A 14,327-nucleotide genomic window follows, 5' to 3' on the forward strand; every position below is an offset into this window, starting at 1 on the left:
AGAAGAGTCAGATACAAAAGGCTCAATCAATCTCACTAGACTGAGATGAACTGTTTGGATAAATTGACAGTCGATAGAATGAACACATAAAGGGACCATAATCCAGCCTGGAAATACCTGAACTGAGTGGGAAATAAATCATGATTCTTAACCTGCTTGAAAATATTTTTTAAAACACTCATATATGCCTTTAGTCCAGTTCAATTAAATCAGTACCTCTGGGGTTGAAGGTCAGACATCTATATATTTTGAAAGCTCATAAAATCATGGCAGACAGAGAGCAAAGGAAAAACAGCTAAATATTGCTGGGCATAAAGTTCTAGATAGAGAGAGACTTGGACTTACTCTTCTAGATTACAGAGAAACTTTGAAGGGTTTCCCCCTCACAGTTTTGTTGAGAAATAATTTATACACATCACTCTATAAGGCATACAGCATGCTGGTTTGATTTATGTATTTTGTGAAATGATTGCCACAATAAGTTCAGCTAACATCCATCTTCTCATAAATATATGATAAAAAGAAAAACAGAAAAAAATTTTCCTTGTGATGAGAACTATTAGGATTTATTCTCTAAACAACCTTCCTATATATCATCCAGCAGTGCTATCAATAGTCATCATGCTGTACATTATATCCTTAGCACTTATCTTAAAATTGGAAGGTTGGCCCTAGCCAGTTTGACTCAGTGAATAGTGTGTCGGCCCATGGACTGCAGGATCCCGGGTTCGATTCTAGTCAAGGGCATATACCTCTGTTGCAGTTTCAATCCCAGGCCCTAGTTGGGGCGCATGCTGGAGACATCCTGTTGCAGAAGACCAAAGAAATACCAAGCGCACTTCCTAGAGAAAGGGAGGGACCCCGTTTATTAACACTAGTGGACTCAGGGAATAATTTCCAAATCAGAGTGAAGAAACACGCAGAGGGCTTCACTTTTTATAATCTTCTGGGGTCTTTGTCTTGCAGATATGGTTCCGCCCCCTTTCATGGGCTTACAGGAAGGCCACCAGGTGTTGGGGGTCCCCAGGCCATATCCGATGATCTGTCCTGGGGCCAGCGATAAAGAGCCCTCTCCCCCCTCCGCCCCCCAGGGCAGTGCATTGTTCACAATTTTTATGGCCTGACTCATCTTGCAAGACCAGTTTCCTCCTCACTACTGGGGATTGAGCCCACAACCAGGGCTGTGCTCTGACTGGGAATTGAACTGGCAACCTCTTGGTTCTTGGGTTGATGCTCAACCATTGAGCCACACCAGCTGGACCTTTTTTCTTTTTTAAAGTTTTTTTCCTTTAATATGTTTTTATTGATTTCAGAGAGGAAGAGAAAGATAGAAACATCAATGATGGGCCCTAGCCGGTTTGGCTCAGTGGATAATGTGTCAGACCATGGACTGAAAGGTCCTGGGTTCAATTCTAGTCAAGGCCAGATACCTTGCAGGCTTGGTTGCAGGCTGGATGCATGCTGGAGGCAACCAATTGTGTGTCTCTTTCACAGGGTATTTGGTTGTACCCTGAGGGGTCCGGAAAAAGGGGAAGTTACAAGTTACCCTGACATTTCAATGGTATGTTATCATAGATGCAAAAAGACAATAAGCTCAGTTAAGGTAAAGGTTGACCTTGTCAGGGAAAATACCAGCCTAGGAGGTGATTTTAGTTAAAATTTAATTTCAGACCATTTTTTGTGGTTACTTTAGGTCTTTGAGTTTGCAAGACGGCCAGTCAGCCCTTCCCTGAGCTTGTCAGGTTAGCATGTGGCTTCTTTCGTCCTCAAAAGTACACACTATCATTATTTGAAATCACACAAGGCCCCTCTCTATTTTATTTTTCCCTTCTTTATTCCTAAGCCCTTCCTCTCCTCTCTCTAAGTGCCATGTAATGTGTTTACTTCTCCCTGTGAAATCAGACAATCAGTGGGTCTGGGCTGCCTGTCACTACTTGAGCCAATTAAGCAGAGACAGGGTTGAATCATATATGAGTGATTTATGCCAATACTGCCAGGAGTATGGGAGAACAGCAGGCCATCCATGAACCAGATGCTAGTATTGTGTAGAAGAACAAAGATTACATGGGGAAATAGGTAAAAGGGATAAGAATGGATATGCAAGCCCTAGCCGGTTTGGCTCAGTGGATAGAGCATCAGCCTGCGGACCAAAGGGTCCCAGGTTCAATTCCAGTCAAGGGCATTACCTCAGTTGCAGGCTCCTCTGGGGCCTGGGCCCTGATCAGGTTTCCTGCAGGAGGCAACCAATTGATGTGTTTCTCCCACATTGATGTTTCTCTCTTTCCCTCTCTCTTCCATTCTCTCTAAAAATCAATGGAAAAATATCCTCGGGCGAGGATTAACAAAAACAAAAAATAAATAAAGGTGATTAAATGTTTTTTTAAAAAAAGAATGGTTATGCAAAAGGAATAAAAAATGGGTTCAGTGGTTACAGATTATAGGCAATGTGGGCTGCTCTGGGACTCCATTGTTTTGGCAACAAGGTTGTCAATCTTTCCTTCATGTTAGGCAGTTCTCAGATAAGGAAAATGGATCGCATTCCATGGTTAACTCCTGGGGCATACAACTCCCAGCCAGTTCAGAATATGCTTTCTTTCATTTTTATTTATTTATTTTTAAAATATCTATTTGTATTGATTTCAGAGAGGAAAGAAGAAGGAGAGAGACACATTAATGATGACAGAGAATCATGGATTGGCTGCCTCCTGAGAATATGCTTTCTTTGAACCAAACAGTCACGGTTAACAGAGCATGATTAATATTTCTTATAACCACACTTATTCTCTATTATTCTATTTCTGCCCCAACACCTGAATATATATGTATCTTTATTTTGTAGGTATGTTTAATTTGCTTATAGAATTTAATTGTGCTAATTGTTTTCCTTTTCCACACAATACTCTTTTTAAGATTTATTCATGTTGCTACAGATATATCTAGTTCATCACTTATATTGCATAGTATTCCTTTAGAGATGGAGAGTGAGCTTCCTGATATCACAAAACTGTCATAAATGTCTTCATACATGTTCTCCTATGGTTCTGTGCAATATTTTCTTGTGGTGATGATTCTAAAATAAGGATTTGGCATTTCACCTCCCTGCTCCACATTCTTTAATACTCCCATTTCCTTAGGGTAAAACACAACCTTCTTAGGATGACAAAGGAGTCAAGTCATTTTAAGTCTCTAAACTTCTCTTTCCTTCCTAACAAGATCTAACAATGCTTGCCTACTTGATAAGGCACTTGTAAAGATCAAATGAGTTGCTGCAGGGGAAGTGCCTCTGTAGCCAGTAAAAGAACTATAAAAATGTTGACTTTATTAACAGGTTTCTTTGAATATGTTTTTCCCCTTCAAGATGGGCCTCATGTTTACTTTAGCCAGACTTGAGTGATGTAAAAACGTGGATGGGAGGGAGTGGGCAGCCCCCTCACTGGCCTTTCCCGGCAGAATCCACACTCAGTGTTAATTGGGTATTATGAGTGAAGGGTGAGAGTGAGAACGCTGGAGGTGAGGTCAGACTAGTTAGCAAGGCTTAGAGCAGAAAGTTTGAGCCCCTGCCTTCCTTTCTTCTTCTCAATTTCTTTTTTTACTTATTGTTAATTCCCCCACACACACACTCTGCCAGCCCCCAGGAGATATATACTAGTATATTTAGAGAGAGTGGAAGGGAGAAAAGGGAGGGAAGTGGGAGGGAGGGAGGGAGGGAGAGAGAGAGAGATGTGAAAGAGACACATCAATTGGTTGCCTCCTGCACGTGTCCTGACTGGGGCTGGGGATTGAACCTGCAACCCAGGTTCATGCCTGTGACTGGGAATCAAACCCCCGCTCGCCCCTACAGTGCTCAGGCCAATGCTCTAACCACTTAGAAACACTGGCCAGGGCTCTTCCTAATTTCTATAGGCTTCCTAAGAACAAAGATCAGACCTTTACTTTTTAAAATTTATCTCTTGCAACCTTTGAGAGGAGGCTCAGAGTGGGTGCTCACTAAATGCATTCATGGAGAGAATCCAGACTATGCCAGCCTCAGATCTGAGAAGCTAGCCTTGTCCTTGTCCCCATTGCTGGTGAATCAGGGGGTGTGCATCCATGATCCCCAGAGTTCATCTGTCTATTCCTTCCTTGCCCACTTCTCTCCACTCCCACCCACCACTTCTCCCCGCTTTCCCCATATACTAGTAGCTTCTACTCATCCTTCCAATTTCTACAATAGTGGTCACCTTCTCCGTTAAGTATCAAATTTTTTTTTAAGATATATTTTATTGATTTTTTACAGAGAGGAAGGGAGAGAGATAGAGAGTTAGAAACATCGATGAGAGAGAAACATCGATCAGCCACCTCCTACACATCTCCCACCGGGGATGTGCCTGCAACCCAGGTACATGCCCTTGACCGGAATCGAACCTGGGACCCTTCAGTCCGCAGGCCTACGCTCTATCCACCGAGCCAAACCGGTTTCGGCAAGTATCAAATTTGAACTGGGTGCTGCCCCTAGCACTCAGCACTTAACAATAAGAGCTGTATGGCAGGCAGTGATAATTTTGTTGGTCTCCCATGGGGGTCATTTGCCTCCATTTTACAGAGACTGAGGCTCACAGAGTTTGTACAACTAGCAATTGGTGGAGCTTGGGTTCACACCCTAATCCAGCTGTGTGCAAACTACGGCCCTCGGGCCGGATCTGGCCCATTTGAAATGAATAAAACTATTGAAATAAAAGACTGTACCCTTTTATGTAATAATGTTTACTTTGAATTTATGTTAGTTCACACAAACACTCCATCCATGCTTTTGTTCCGGCCCTCCGGTCCAGTTTAAGAACCCATTGTGGCCCTCGAGTCAAAAAGTTTGCCCACCCCTGACTTCCACTACTCAAACTGCCTCCCAGTGTCATAGCAGCATAGTTGTTTACCAGGTGCTCTTCCACTAGATTGCACACTTCTTGTTAAATGCTATATTGCACACTCCCAGCACATACCTGGCACACAGTAGATGCTCAGGAAATGTCTGTGAAAGAAGGGCAGGTAGATGGGGCAGGAAACAGACCCTTGGTTGCTAACTTCTAGCCTGGGAGTCAGGACGCCTTTGGACCTTTGACAAATGCCTTGCCCTTTGTGAGCCAAGGCTGGGGGAAGGGCTAGAATCTGAGACTTCTTCCCACCCTCCTCCTTGCCTCAGTGCTGACAACTTTGCCATTGTCCCCGGCAAAAAACGTGCCCACGTTCTGCTCCCAACACCAAGCCCCAGTGTTGCTGGGTGGAGTCGCTGAGCAGCTCACTCCTGCCACCTGGTGGTGCTGAGCTGCCTTGCTCAATCTTCTTTCTCCAGAGCCGCAGATCTACCGGGTCTTACCTGAAAGAGTCTAGCTAGCAGCAATTGGCATACTGCCCCTTCCTCCAGGGGCTTGCCTTTCTCTGGAATCCTTCCCCATTCGCAGCACACAGCGACGTTCCTGCTATTCCCACAAACCCAGTTGAGCTGGCTGGAGTTAAGATCCTTAAAGATTCTAAGCTCTGAAAAGGCTGTGGTGCACACCTCCACCATAAGGACTTCCAGACAAGATACTAAAAGGAAAATAAGCCACAAATAAGGATGTGCCACAAAAGTTTTATTTCTCTTACAATGATTACTGTAACTCTTTTATTTTTTTAAATATAAAATAAGTTATTTATCTCATACATTCCATTTGTTTTAGTGCCCCTGCTTTGCAGCCCGGTGCACCAGCACTACTGGGTACTTCCAGGTACCACTGGGTAACACACCACGGACCCCACTTTGGCAGGGAAAACGTTTATAAGTTTTTGTCTTTCTTGGGACTCCACAGTGCCTGGGAGACAGTAGGAGCTAATAATCAATGTTTGTTTGTTCGTCTTTACCTGAAACGAACTCCTGGCTAGCCTTTGATCAGGATCTTTGGGAGCCTCTCTCTCCCTACCTATCTCTCTGCATCTTTAGTTTTTCTCTTTGCAAGTCAGAACCCTTCTCCCCTTTTAAGAAATCTGATTTCAGCCAAAACCGGTTTGGCTCAGTGGATAGAGCGTCAGCCTGCGGACTGAAAGGTCCCAGGTTCGATTCCGGTCAAGGGCATGTACCTGGGTTGCAGGCACATCCCCAGTGGGAGATGTGCAGGAGGCAGCTGATCGGTGTTTCTAACTCATCGATGTTTCTAACTCTCTATCTCTCTCCCTTCCTCTCTGTAAAAAATCAATAAAATATATATTAAAAAAAAAAAAGAAAAAGAAATCTGATTTCAGTTTAAGAAAGGATATCAAAACCCTAGAACTTTGGAGCTGGAAGGAACCAAATACTAAGAACAACCTCTACCGTTTGTTGAATACTGTTTGTTGTTTTTTTCAAATAGGTTTTATTAAGAATAACCATTTTGGCCCTGACTGGTTTGGCTCAGCGGATAGAGCGCCGGCCTGCAGACTCAAGGGTCCCAGGTTCGATTCCGGTCAAGGGCATGTACCTTGGTTGCTGGCACAACCCCAGTGGGGAGTGTGCAGGAGGCAGCTGATCGATGTTTCTCTCTCATTGATGTTTCTAGCTCTCTATCCCTCTCCCTTCCTCTCTGTAAAAAATCAATAAAATATATTAAAAAAAAAAAAAAAGAATAACCATTTTGGCCCTGCTGGTGTGGCTCAGTGATTATCAACATATGAACCAGTAGGTCATCAGGTCATGTGCTTGAGTTACAGGCTCCATCCCCAGTAGGGGGCATGTAAGAGGCAGCCAATCAATGATTCTCTTTTCATCATTGATGTTTCTATCTCTCTCTCTCCCTTCCTCTTTGAAATCAATAAAAATATATTTAAAAAAATAGAAAGTAACCATTTTGAGTTTTGTCAAGTGTCTTCTTTGCATGTATTTAATTGATGAACATATTAACATGTTCCTTATTAATGAACTAGAGGCCTGGTGCATGAATTCGTGCATGGGTGGGGTCCAGCAGGCCCACCCCGATGGGAGCTGATCAGGGCTGGGCCAGTGGGGGCAAGGGGCTGCGGGCGGTTGGCTCGCCCCACCCCTGATTGGGGTGGGGGGGCCATCAGGGGTGAGGTCGGCAGGGGGGAGGGACTGCCAATTGGGGAAGGGGCAGGGGAGGTTGGGGGCGCCAATTGGAACCCAAAGCAGGCCGGTTGGCTGCTGCAGTGCACATCATAGCTACCGGTTGTTCTGGTCATTCTGCCGTTCCAGTCGCTTGGCTTTTATATATATAGATTCCATTATTTTTAAAAAAACAACTATTCTAGCATTCCTGAGGTAAATAAAAAAGGCACCTTAGACCTCATGGAGGTCAGTGGTTCTCAGTTAGATGTAGCCAAATTCATTTATTTACAGGTGAGAAAAGCAGGCACTGAGAGGTAAAATGGGGGTTATCTATGCTTTCACATATGGCTCCTAGTTTTTTTCATGTATATTTTCCCCTACCAGGCTGTTAAGATCCCAAAGAGCAAGCAGTAAGGATTCAATGTAGCATTTTCTCTATAATATTTCACCCAGGGGGGCACTCAATAAATGCTATTGATGACTAGATTGATTAGTAGGCTTTTATACTGGAGTTAGAGCAAGAAGTTGCAGGCTAAATAAGAAGATGGCCCTGGCTGGTGTGGCTCAATGGTTGAGCATCGTCCCATGGTCCAAGAGTGGTCACCCAATTCCCAGTCAGGGCACATGCCCAGGTTGCCAGTAGGGGGCAGCCAGTTGAAGTTTGTTTCTCTACCTCCCTCTCCCTTCCTCTCTCTCTGAAATCAATAAAAACATATTAAAAGGGGGGTGGGAACGGCTAGAGAGAGGTCAATGGAGGAAAAAGGAGACATACTAGTATGTAATACTTTAAACAATATGGAATTTTTTTAAAAGCCTTAAAATATATTTAAAAAAAATAGGCCAGTGTGGCTCAGTGGTTGAGCATTGACCTATGGACCAGGAGGTCATGGTTCCATTCCCAATCAGGCCATATGCATAGTCGGGGGGCATGCAGGAGGCAGCCAATCAATGATTCCCTCTCATCATTGATGTTTCTGTCTCTCTCTCCTTCACCTTTTCCTCTCCGAAATAAATAAAAAATATATTTATAAATAAATAAATAAATAAATAGGAAGATGGAAGACTATGGTTATACCAAATAAAGGACTTCTACATAGCTAGAGAGATAAACCATTAAACAAATGAGAAAAAGTGGCTTGAGGCAATCCCTCCCCAGATGAGTTTGAGGAAGAGGAGAATATATCTTCTAAGTAGGCCACAAGGTCCAGGAAAGAACACAATGACTTTTGGCCAGACAGGCTAGCTTTGGTTCTTACCATTTGATTATCATATTCCCTCTTCCCTCTATTCCTTCTAGAACTTGACAATTCCAAACATTCCCGGTAAGCTAGGGAGATGTTCCAGAAAAGAGCAGACTATGTATCTCCCTCCTCAGCTTTTCCAAAGCTCTGTCCCATGTTCATATTGTACCCATGCCCAAATCTGCACCCTTCTCAGCAAAGGACAAACACGTGGGATGTAAGAATTAGGCCCCTGTACTGGAAAGCAGGTGGGCAGAAGAGACTAAGGCTCAGGAATGGACTGAGCTGGGGGCACAATCCCCACACTCTTTTATTCAGCGACTCTGGCTGAGATAGAAGGGATCGGGAGGAGCAGTGGTGACAGGTGGAGGGCAAGCTGTCACCAATGAGGCAATAGGTCCCCAGGTTCTCAGGCTCCTGGAGCTCTGTGAAGCTGAATATTCTTGCCTGCTCTTTGTCCCATGGCTGCCACAAGTCAGCCCACTGGACATCATATGCTTCTTCCCTAGGAGTTTGGAAGCAGAAAGCGCTCTGAGGGTAGCACCTATGACAGGAGCATCCCGGACTTCCGCTGTCCTGGTTGGTTTCTACGATTTTGGAGAGAGGGGTCAGGCCTAAGAGTCATTCAGAAGTGGAATGGGGTGGTGGGTGTTGTCTGGCAGGACACAGGCACCTTAGACGTCTCTATCTTCTCACTCTCTGTTAACTGAGGTCTCCCTGCTGTCCTACTCCTGTTTTCTTGGATTTCGAAGATATTCTTAGCTGGCAAGGAAGGCTCAGGGCCCAAGGAGACTTTAGAGGGGTAAGGGACTGGGCGAAGAGAGAGAGAGGGAGAGTGTGTGTGTGACCCTCCACGTGTTTGTGAAATGTATTTATGTGACTTTGTATGCCTTCTTCTAAGACCTGGCTTCTGTGGTTCATGAGTGTCTCCATGAATGCGTGGGTGCGTGACTGTGGCATGTGGTGTGTGCCTTTGTGTGTCAGGGTAGGGGCTCCCTGTGGAGGGCATGTGTTGAGAGGGGGGTGATTGGAAGAGGCTGGCTCCCTCTCTTCCTTCCCCATCCCTGCTCCCATCTGGCCTTGATCAGCCGGTCCCTGGGGAGGGAGCCGCGGTTTCGGATATAGGAAAATGTTCCAGGAAGCGGCCACTGTGCTGGGCCCTGCTCCTGCTCTCCCAGCGGAAATTGTTCCAGGAGGGAGGAGGGAAGGGAGTGTTGAGATAGGATTAAGGGAGGAGGGGGTAGTTCTTGGATCTTCTCTGCACCGGATAAAGCAGGATAAGTTGAGAGGAAGCTCAGGTCAGCCAGTAACCTGGATGTCGCTACCTAAATCATTTAATGCAGGAAAATTAAGAGCCAGCAAGAGGCTTCCTTTTCGTATCTGGCTCGCTCTCTATTGAAGTTTAAGGATTGGGACCTGGATGGCCCCTAGGGGTCCCTTTTCTGGCCCTGCTAGCCGGTACCCACGCGGAGGAGCTGGACACTTGGGTCTTGTCTGCAAGTAGCTGGCTTGGTGGTGGGGGGTGGGCACAGGATTCAACCTCCTCTTCTCCCCACTGAGGGGGCTTTGAAGCTTGGATCCAGGACTGGGAGGGCTGCCTAATTGGGATAATGGAGGTTAATGGGGCGCCTGGAGGGGGTGGCCACGCTCCTAGATCAAAGAAGCCAGCTCTTCCCAACCACCACAGCTGGAGGTCACAGCTGGAGGGGGAGGGGCGGGGGCTTCGGGCCAGCCAGCAGGGGGTGCTCTGGCCCCGGAATACCCGTCTTCCCGAGCCTCTGACCCCTTCTTTGCCTGGAACTACTTTTGCCTAGAGAGGGTGCTTGTGGGGAGTCGGGTGGGGAGATGGGGGAGATAAGGGAGTGGGGGAGCCTGGATAGTCAGACTCCTCGTCTTGTGGGGAGGGAGATGAAGAAGAGAACGGGCGCGAGAGGCTGGCGGCCTGGGGTCCAAGGGACATCAGCGCCTGGGGAACGGCGGGGTCCCGCAGGCGGATGCCTGGGACCCGGGTCTGGAGGAAAGCAGGGCTGGAGAGGAAGGACTCCTGCCGTCGGTTCGGGCGGCCAGGAAAGGACTGGGCGGGGCAGTGGGGATGCTGGCTGGGCGGAGGGGAAGGGGCACATGGACTCCCCCGCCGCCGCCTACTCCCCCCTTCCCCCGGTTGGCGCTCCCTCTCGGGCTCTAATCGGCGTGGCGGCCGCAGCGGGCAGAGTCAGCGCCGCCAGTCTCCGGGACGCGACTCCCGGCAATTGTGGTCGGGACCGCAGATATGCAGCTGCCTCCTGCCCGGGCGCCCGGCCCGGCCGGCCCCGCCCGCGCCCCGCCCCTCCGCCTCCCGGCCGCGCGGGGACACTGAGGCACGGAAGGGAGGCGACGTCCCCGGCCGCCCTGAGCGCAGCCGAGGCTGCCAGAGACGGCCGGGGCGGCCCTCGGCCTCTCCCCACATCCCTAGACCTCACGATCTGTGGATCTGGGGGCAACTATCTCCGCCACAGCTGGAGCTGAGGCTGAGGCCCCCCCCTTCTCCCCCACAATTCTGGGGTCTTAACCGCTCGCCTTGCTTTAAACTTCACGCTGAGAAAGTCAAGTTCCGCTTTGAGATCCAGAGTGGGTGTCCGATTGAGCGTGTGTGTGTGTGTGTGTGTGTGTGTGTGTGTGTGAGGTGGTGATGGTGGTGGCGGAGTCCAGGAGACTCAATAACCTGGACAGTGGAAAAAGGGAAGATGGATAAGGGTGGCCCAGGCAGACTCTGGACTTACAGGGAGTTTCTTCCTAGGAGAATAGAAGAGGAGGAGGAAGGGGGTGGAGAGAGGCAGGGGTGCTGGAAAGGAAATAGTTAGGGAGGGATTAGAGCAGTTGTGTGTGTGTGTGTGTGTGTGTGTGTGTGTGTGTGTGTGTGTGTGTGTGTTGGGGGCAGGGATCCTCTTGGGAGGTTGGCGACCAGGTCCTCAGATACCGCTTGGCCCCTTCCTTTGACCAGATCCAGGGCCATTCTCAGAACTGAATAGATACTCTAAGATGCCAGCGTGTCCTGTGTGCATTTGCACACACAAACACACATGTCCAGGGAAGTCATTCTTGACGGCTCTCTCTCCCTCACTTCTCACAGCCAATCAGGACCCAAGTCCTATGTATTCCACTTCTAACTGACACCCTTCCATTGACTCCTCACGCTCTCCGCGGCTGCAGGCCACATCTTCTAACCTCCTGCCAGGACTGCTGCAACCAACTGGTCTCCTTGCCTCTAACTTTGCCCTCCTCCAACCGTTGACAATGCTAATAGGCTCCCCTCATGGAATAACGACTAAGTGCCAGACCTGTGGTAAGAGTTCCACATGCATTATTCCTAATCCTTGTAACAGCGCTGGGAGGTTCCTGTATTATGTTTCCCCGTTCTAAAAAAGAAGAATCTAAAGCACCGAAGGTTAAATAACCCAAGTTTGCACCATAGTCAATGGCGGATGTACCCAGAACGGCTGGCTCTAAGCCCCAGTTCCATTCTCCTCTCTGTAGCCAGGGTCACCTTTCTAAAACACAAATATTCCCATATGTTGCCTTGGAATCAAGTTTAGGTCCCTTGCACAACTGATTAGACCTTCCCCATCAACCTCCACTCTCTGTGCTCCAGTCACACTCAACTTTGATCACCTCAAAAGCGCCCTTACCTCTGGGCCTGTGCATACAGGGGGAGGCAGGATTTAATAACACTTCTCTCTTCAGTTTCTTTACTTAGTCATCCCTTCTTTCAGGAAGCCTTCCTTGATTCCCCCAACACCAGTTTAGATTCACTCTTTTTAAAATATATATATTTTTTATTGATTTCAGAGAGGAGGGGTGAGGGTGGGACAGAAACATCAGTGATGAAAGAGAATCATCAATTGGCTGCCTCTTGCATGCCCCACACCTGGGTTAAAGCCTGAAACCCAGTCATATGCCCCAACTGGGAATCGAACCATGACCTCCTGGTTCATAGATTGATGCTCAATCACTGAGCCATGCCGGCCTGGCTTAGATTCACTCTTTTGTCTCCAATAACATTCAATACTGACTCTCTTTAGATACTTCCCACTCTTTATGTTAGCTGCTGGTTTGTGAGGCAAAGGGCTGCGTCTGTCTTGTTTATGGTTGCATGCCTAAACCTCGCCCGTTGTGCATGGCACAAAATAGGTGCAAGCTGAGTATTTGTTGAATGAAAGAATGTTCCTCAGATCCAGCCCCGAGAAGAATCTAAGTTAGAGAAAATGGGCATGGGGTGTGGTGGCTAAGCCTTTGGTTGTTCAGGATAGAAGATGTGATCAGGATCCCATTACCCCAAGTTCTCTTTTTTAAAGACATTAATATAGTTCATGTTTCAGATTCCATGGTATCTTTTTTTACAAAGAGACACTTTCTTGAGATGACCAGAGTCTGTAAAAAAATAAAATAAAATAAATTTCATATATATATATCTATATATATCTCAAACCCACAACCTGGGTATGTGTCTTGACAGGGAATTGAAACCACAACCCGTTAGTGCTTGGGACAACGCTCCAACCAACGGAGCTGCACTGGCCAGGGCCAGATGACCAGAGTCTTAATTCCATGCTGACCCATGTGAAATACCTACCCAGGGCAGGTTCCCTCCTTCCAGGGTCAGGCCTCAGTCTTCCTCTTCCCTCCATTTTCCTGTCTGTCCCTTGCTGTCCTTGCTCCTCCTTCCCTTTCCATAGCACTTCTCTTTCTAATTCTGATCTGCCTTCTCGGGGATTTCTATATCGTCTCAGGGCTTAAATGTCCACTAAGGATACTGAGGTTCGGAGCAAAGGAGAACCAGGGCCAGCACCAGGATGCCTGCCCTGTAGCCCTGGTCCCTGGCAGCGGGGACAGGGAGGCCGAGCAGAGGGAGAGACTGGAGTTATGCTCGTATGTGTAAATGTGTACAGTACGTGGTAGGTGGGGAGCACCTTTTCCAAGCTATCCTAGACAGAGGTTGCAGGTTTCTTAAGAGCTTCCCTTCTTCCCTGTGGAGAAGAAAATTGGACCCTCTTCCCCAAGGACCCCAGGCTTGGAATGCTAAGCCAAGGCACCGGGCAGTGTCCATATCCCGAAGCCATGAGCGGATCTTCTGCCACCTGAGGAGTAAGTTTCCCTGGCCCCCACCCCCATGGCCTTTGGAGGACCCTGCCATACTAGCAGCTGTCCCCCAGGGTTTCTTATCTGTATCCCTGCCATCTCTGTTTTCTCCTAGCTCTCTCTTCCTTCGTCTTTCTGTTTCCCTGTCCTGGGTGCCTGTTTTCCTGTCCCCTCTGTGTTCTTTGTCACCAGTGTCTCTACTAGAGACAAGGGTTAGGCCTGGGTGCATGGCAGGGCGGGGCGGGGGGTTAGTGGCCAGACCAGGGGCCCGGGACATGAGCGCAACTTTCCAAGCTTCTCTTCCAGGCCCCTGTGGTTGGGGAGCTCCACAGAGGGAGAGATGAGTCAGCGGGGCCGCAGAATGGGGTGGGGGTGGGGGGGTCTAGGTGGGGGTGGGAATGCCGGGGTTCCCCAGGGCCAGGGAGTTTGCTGGGGCCATCTGGGTCTTGGAACTCTGGTGGACATGGGGTGGGGGGAAAAGATCAGTGAGTTCCCTGAAGGTACACTGGAGGTTCCCACACTAGCAGGAGTTGTGGGATGCAATTGTAGGACTGGCAGTGCCCTCCACACCACCCTTATCTATAGATTCTTGTAGGAAAAGGGGTTCCTAAAATCCCCTCTAGGAGGGCTCAGGGATCTCGAGCTGTAAGATTGTGATGATAGACCCGTGTGTATGTGTGTGTGTATGGGACATTTACCATATTGTAACTGTTGTGTGATGTGAGTCTGTGTGAGTCCGTGTGTGTATTCTAGGTGTCTGTGAGTCTCTCTGCATGTATGTACACTGGTGTGTGCATTCTTGTGACTGGGGGTTAAGGCAAGTGTCTTGGTGTAAACATCATCTGTAATATATATATATATACATATATATATACACACACACACATATACATACACACATACGTATATACATACATATGTGT

The sequence above is a fragment of the Myotis myotis genome, unplaced genomic scaffold, assembly GCF_014108235.1.
Source record: "Myotis myotis isolate mMyoMyo1 unplaced genomic scaffold, mMyoMyo1.p scaffold_m19_p_3, whole genome shotgun sequence".
Lineage (NCBI taxonomy): Eukaryota > Metazoa > Chordata > Mammalia > Chiroptera > Vespertilionidae > Myotis > Myotis myotis.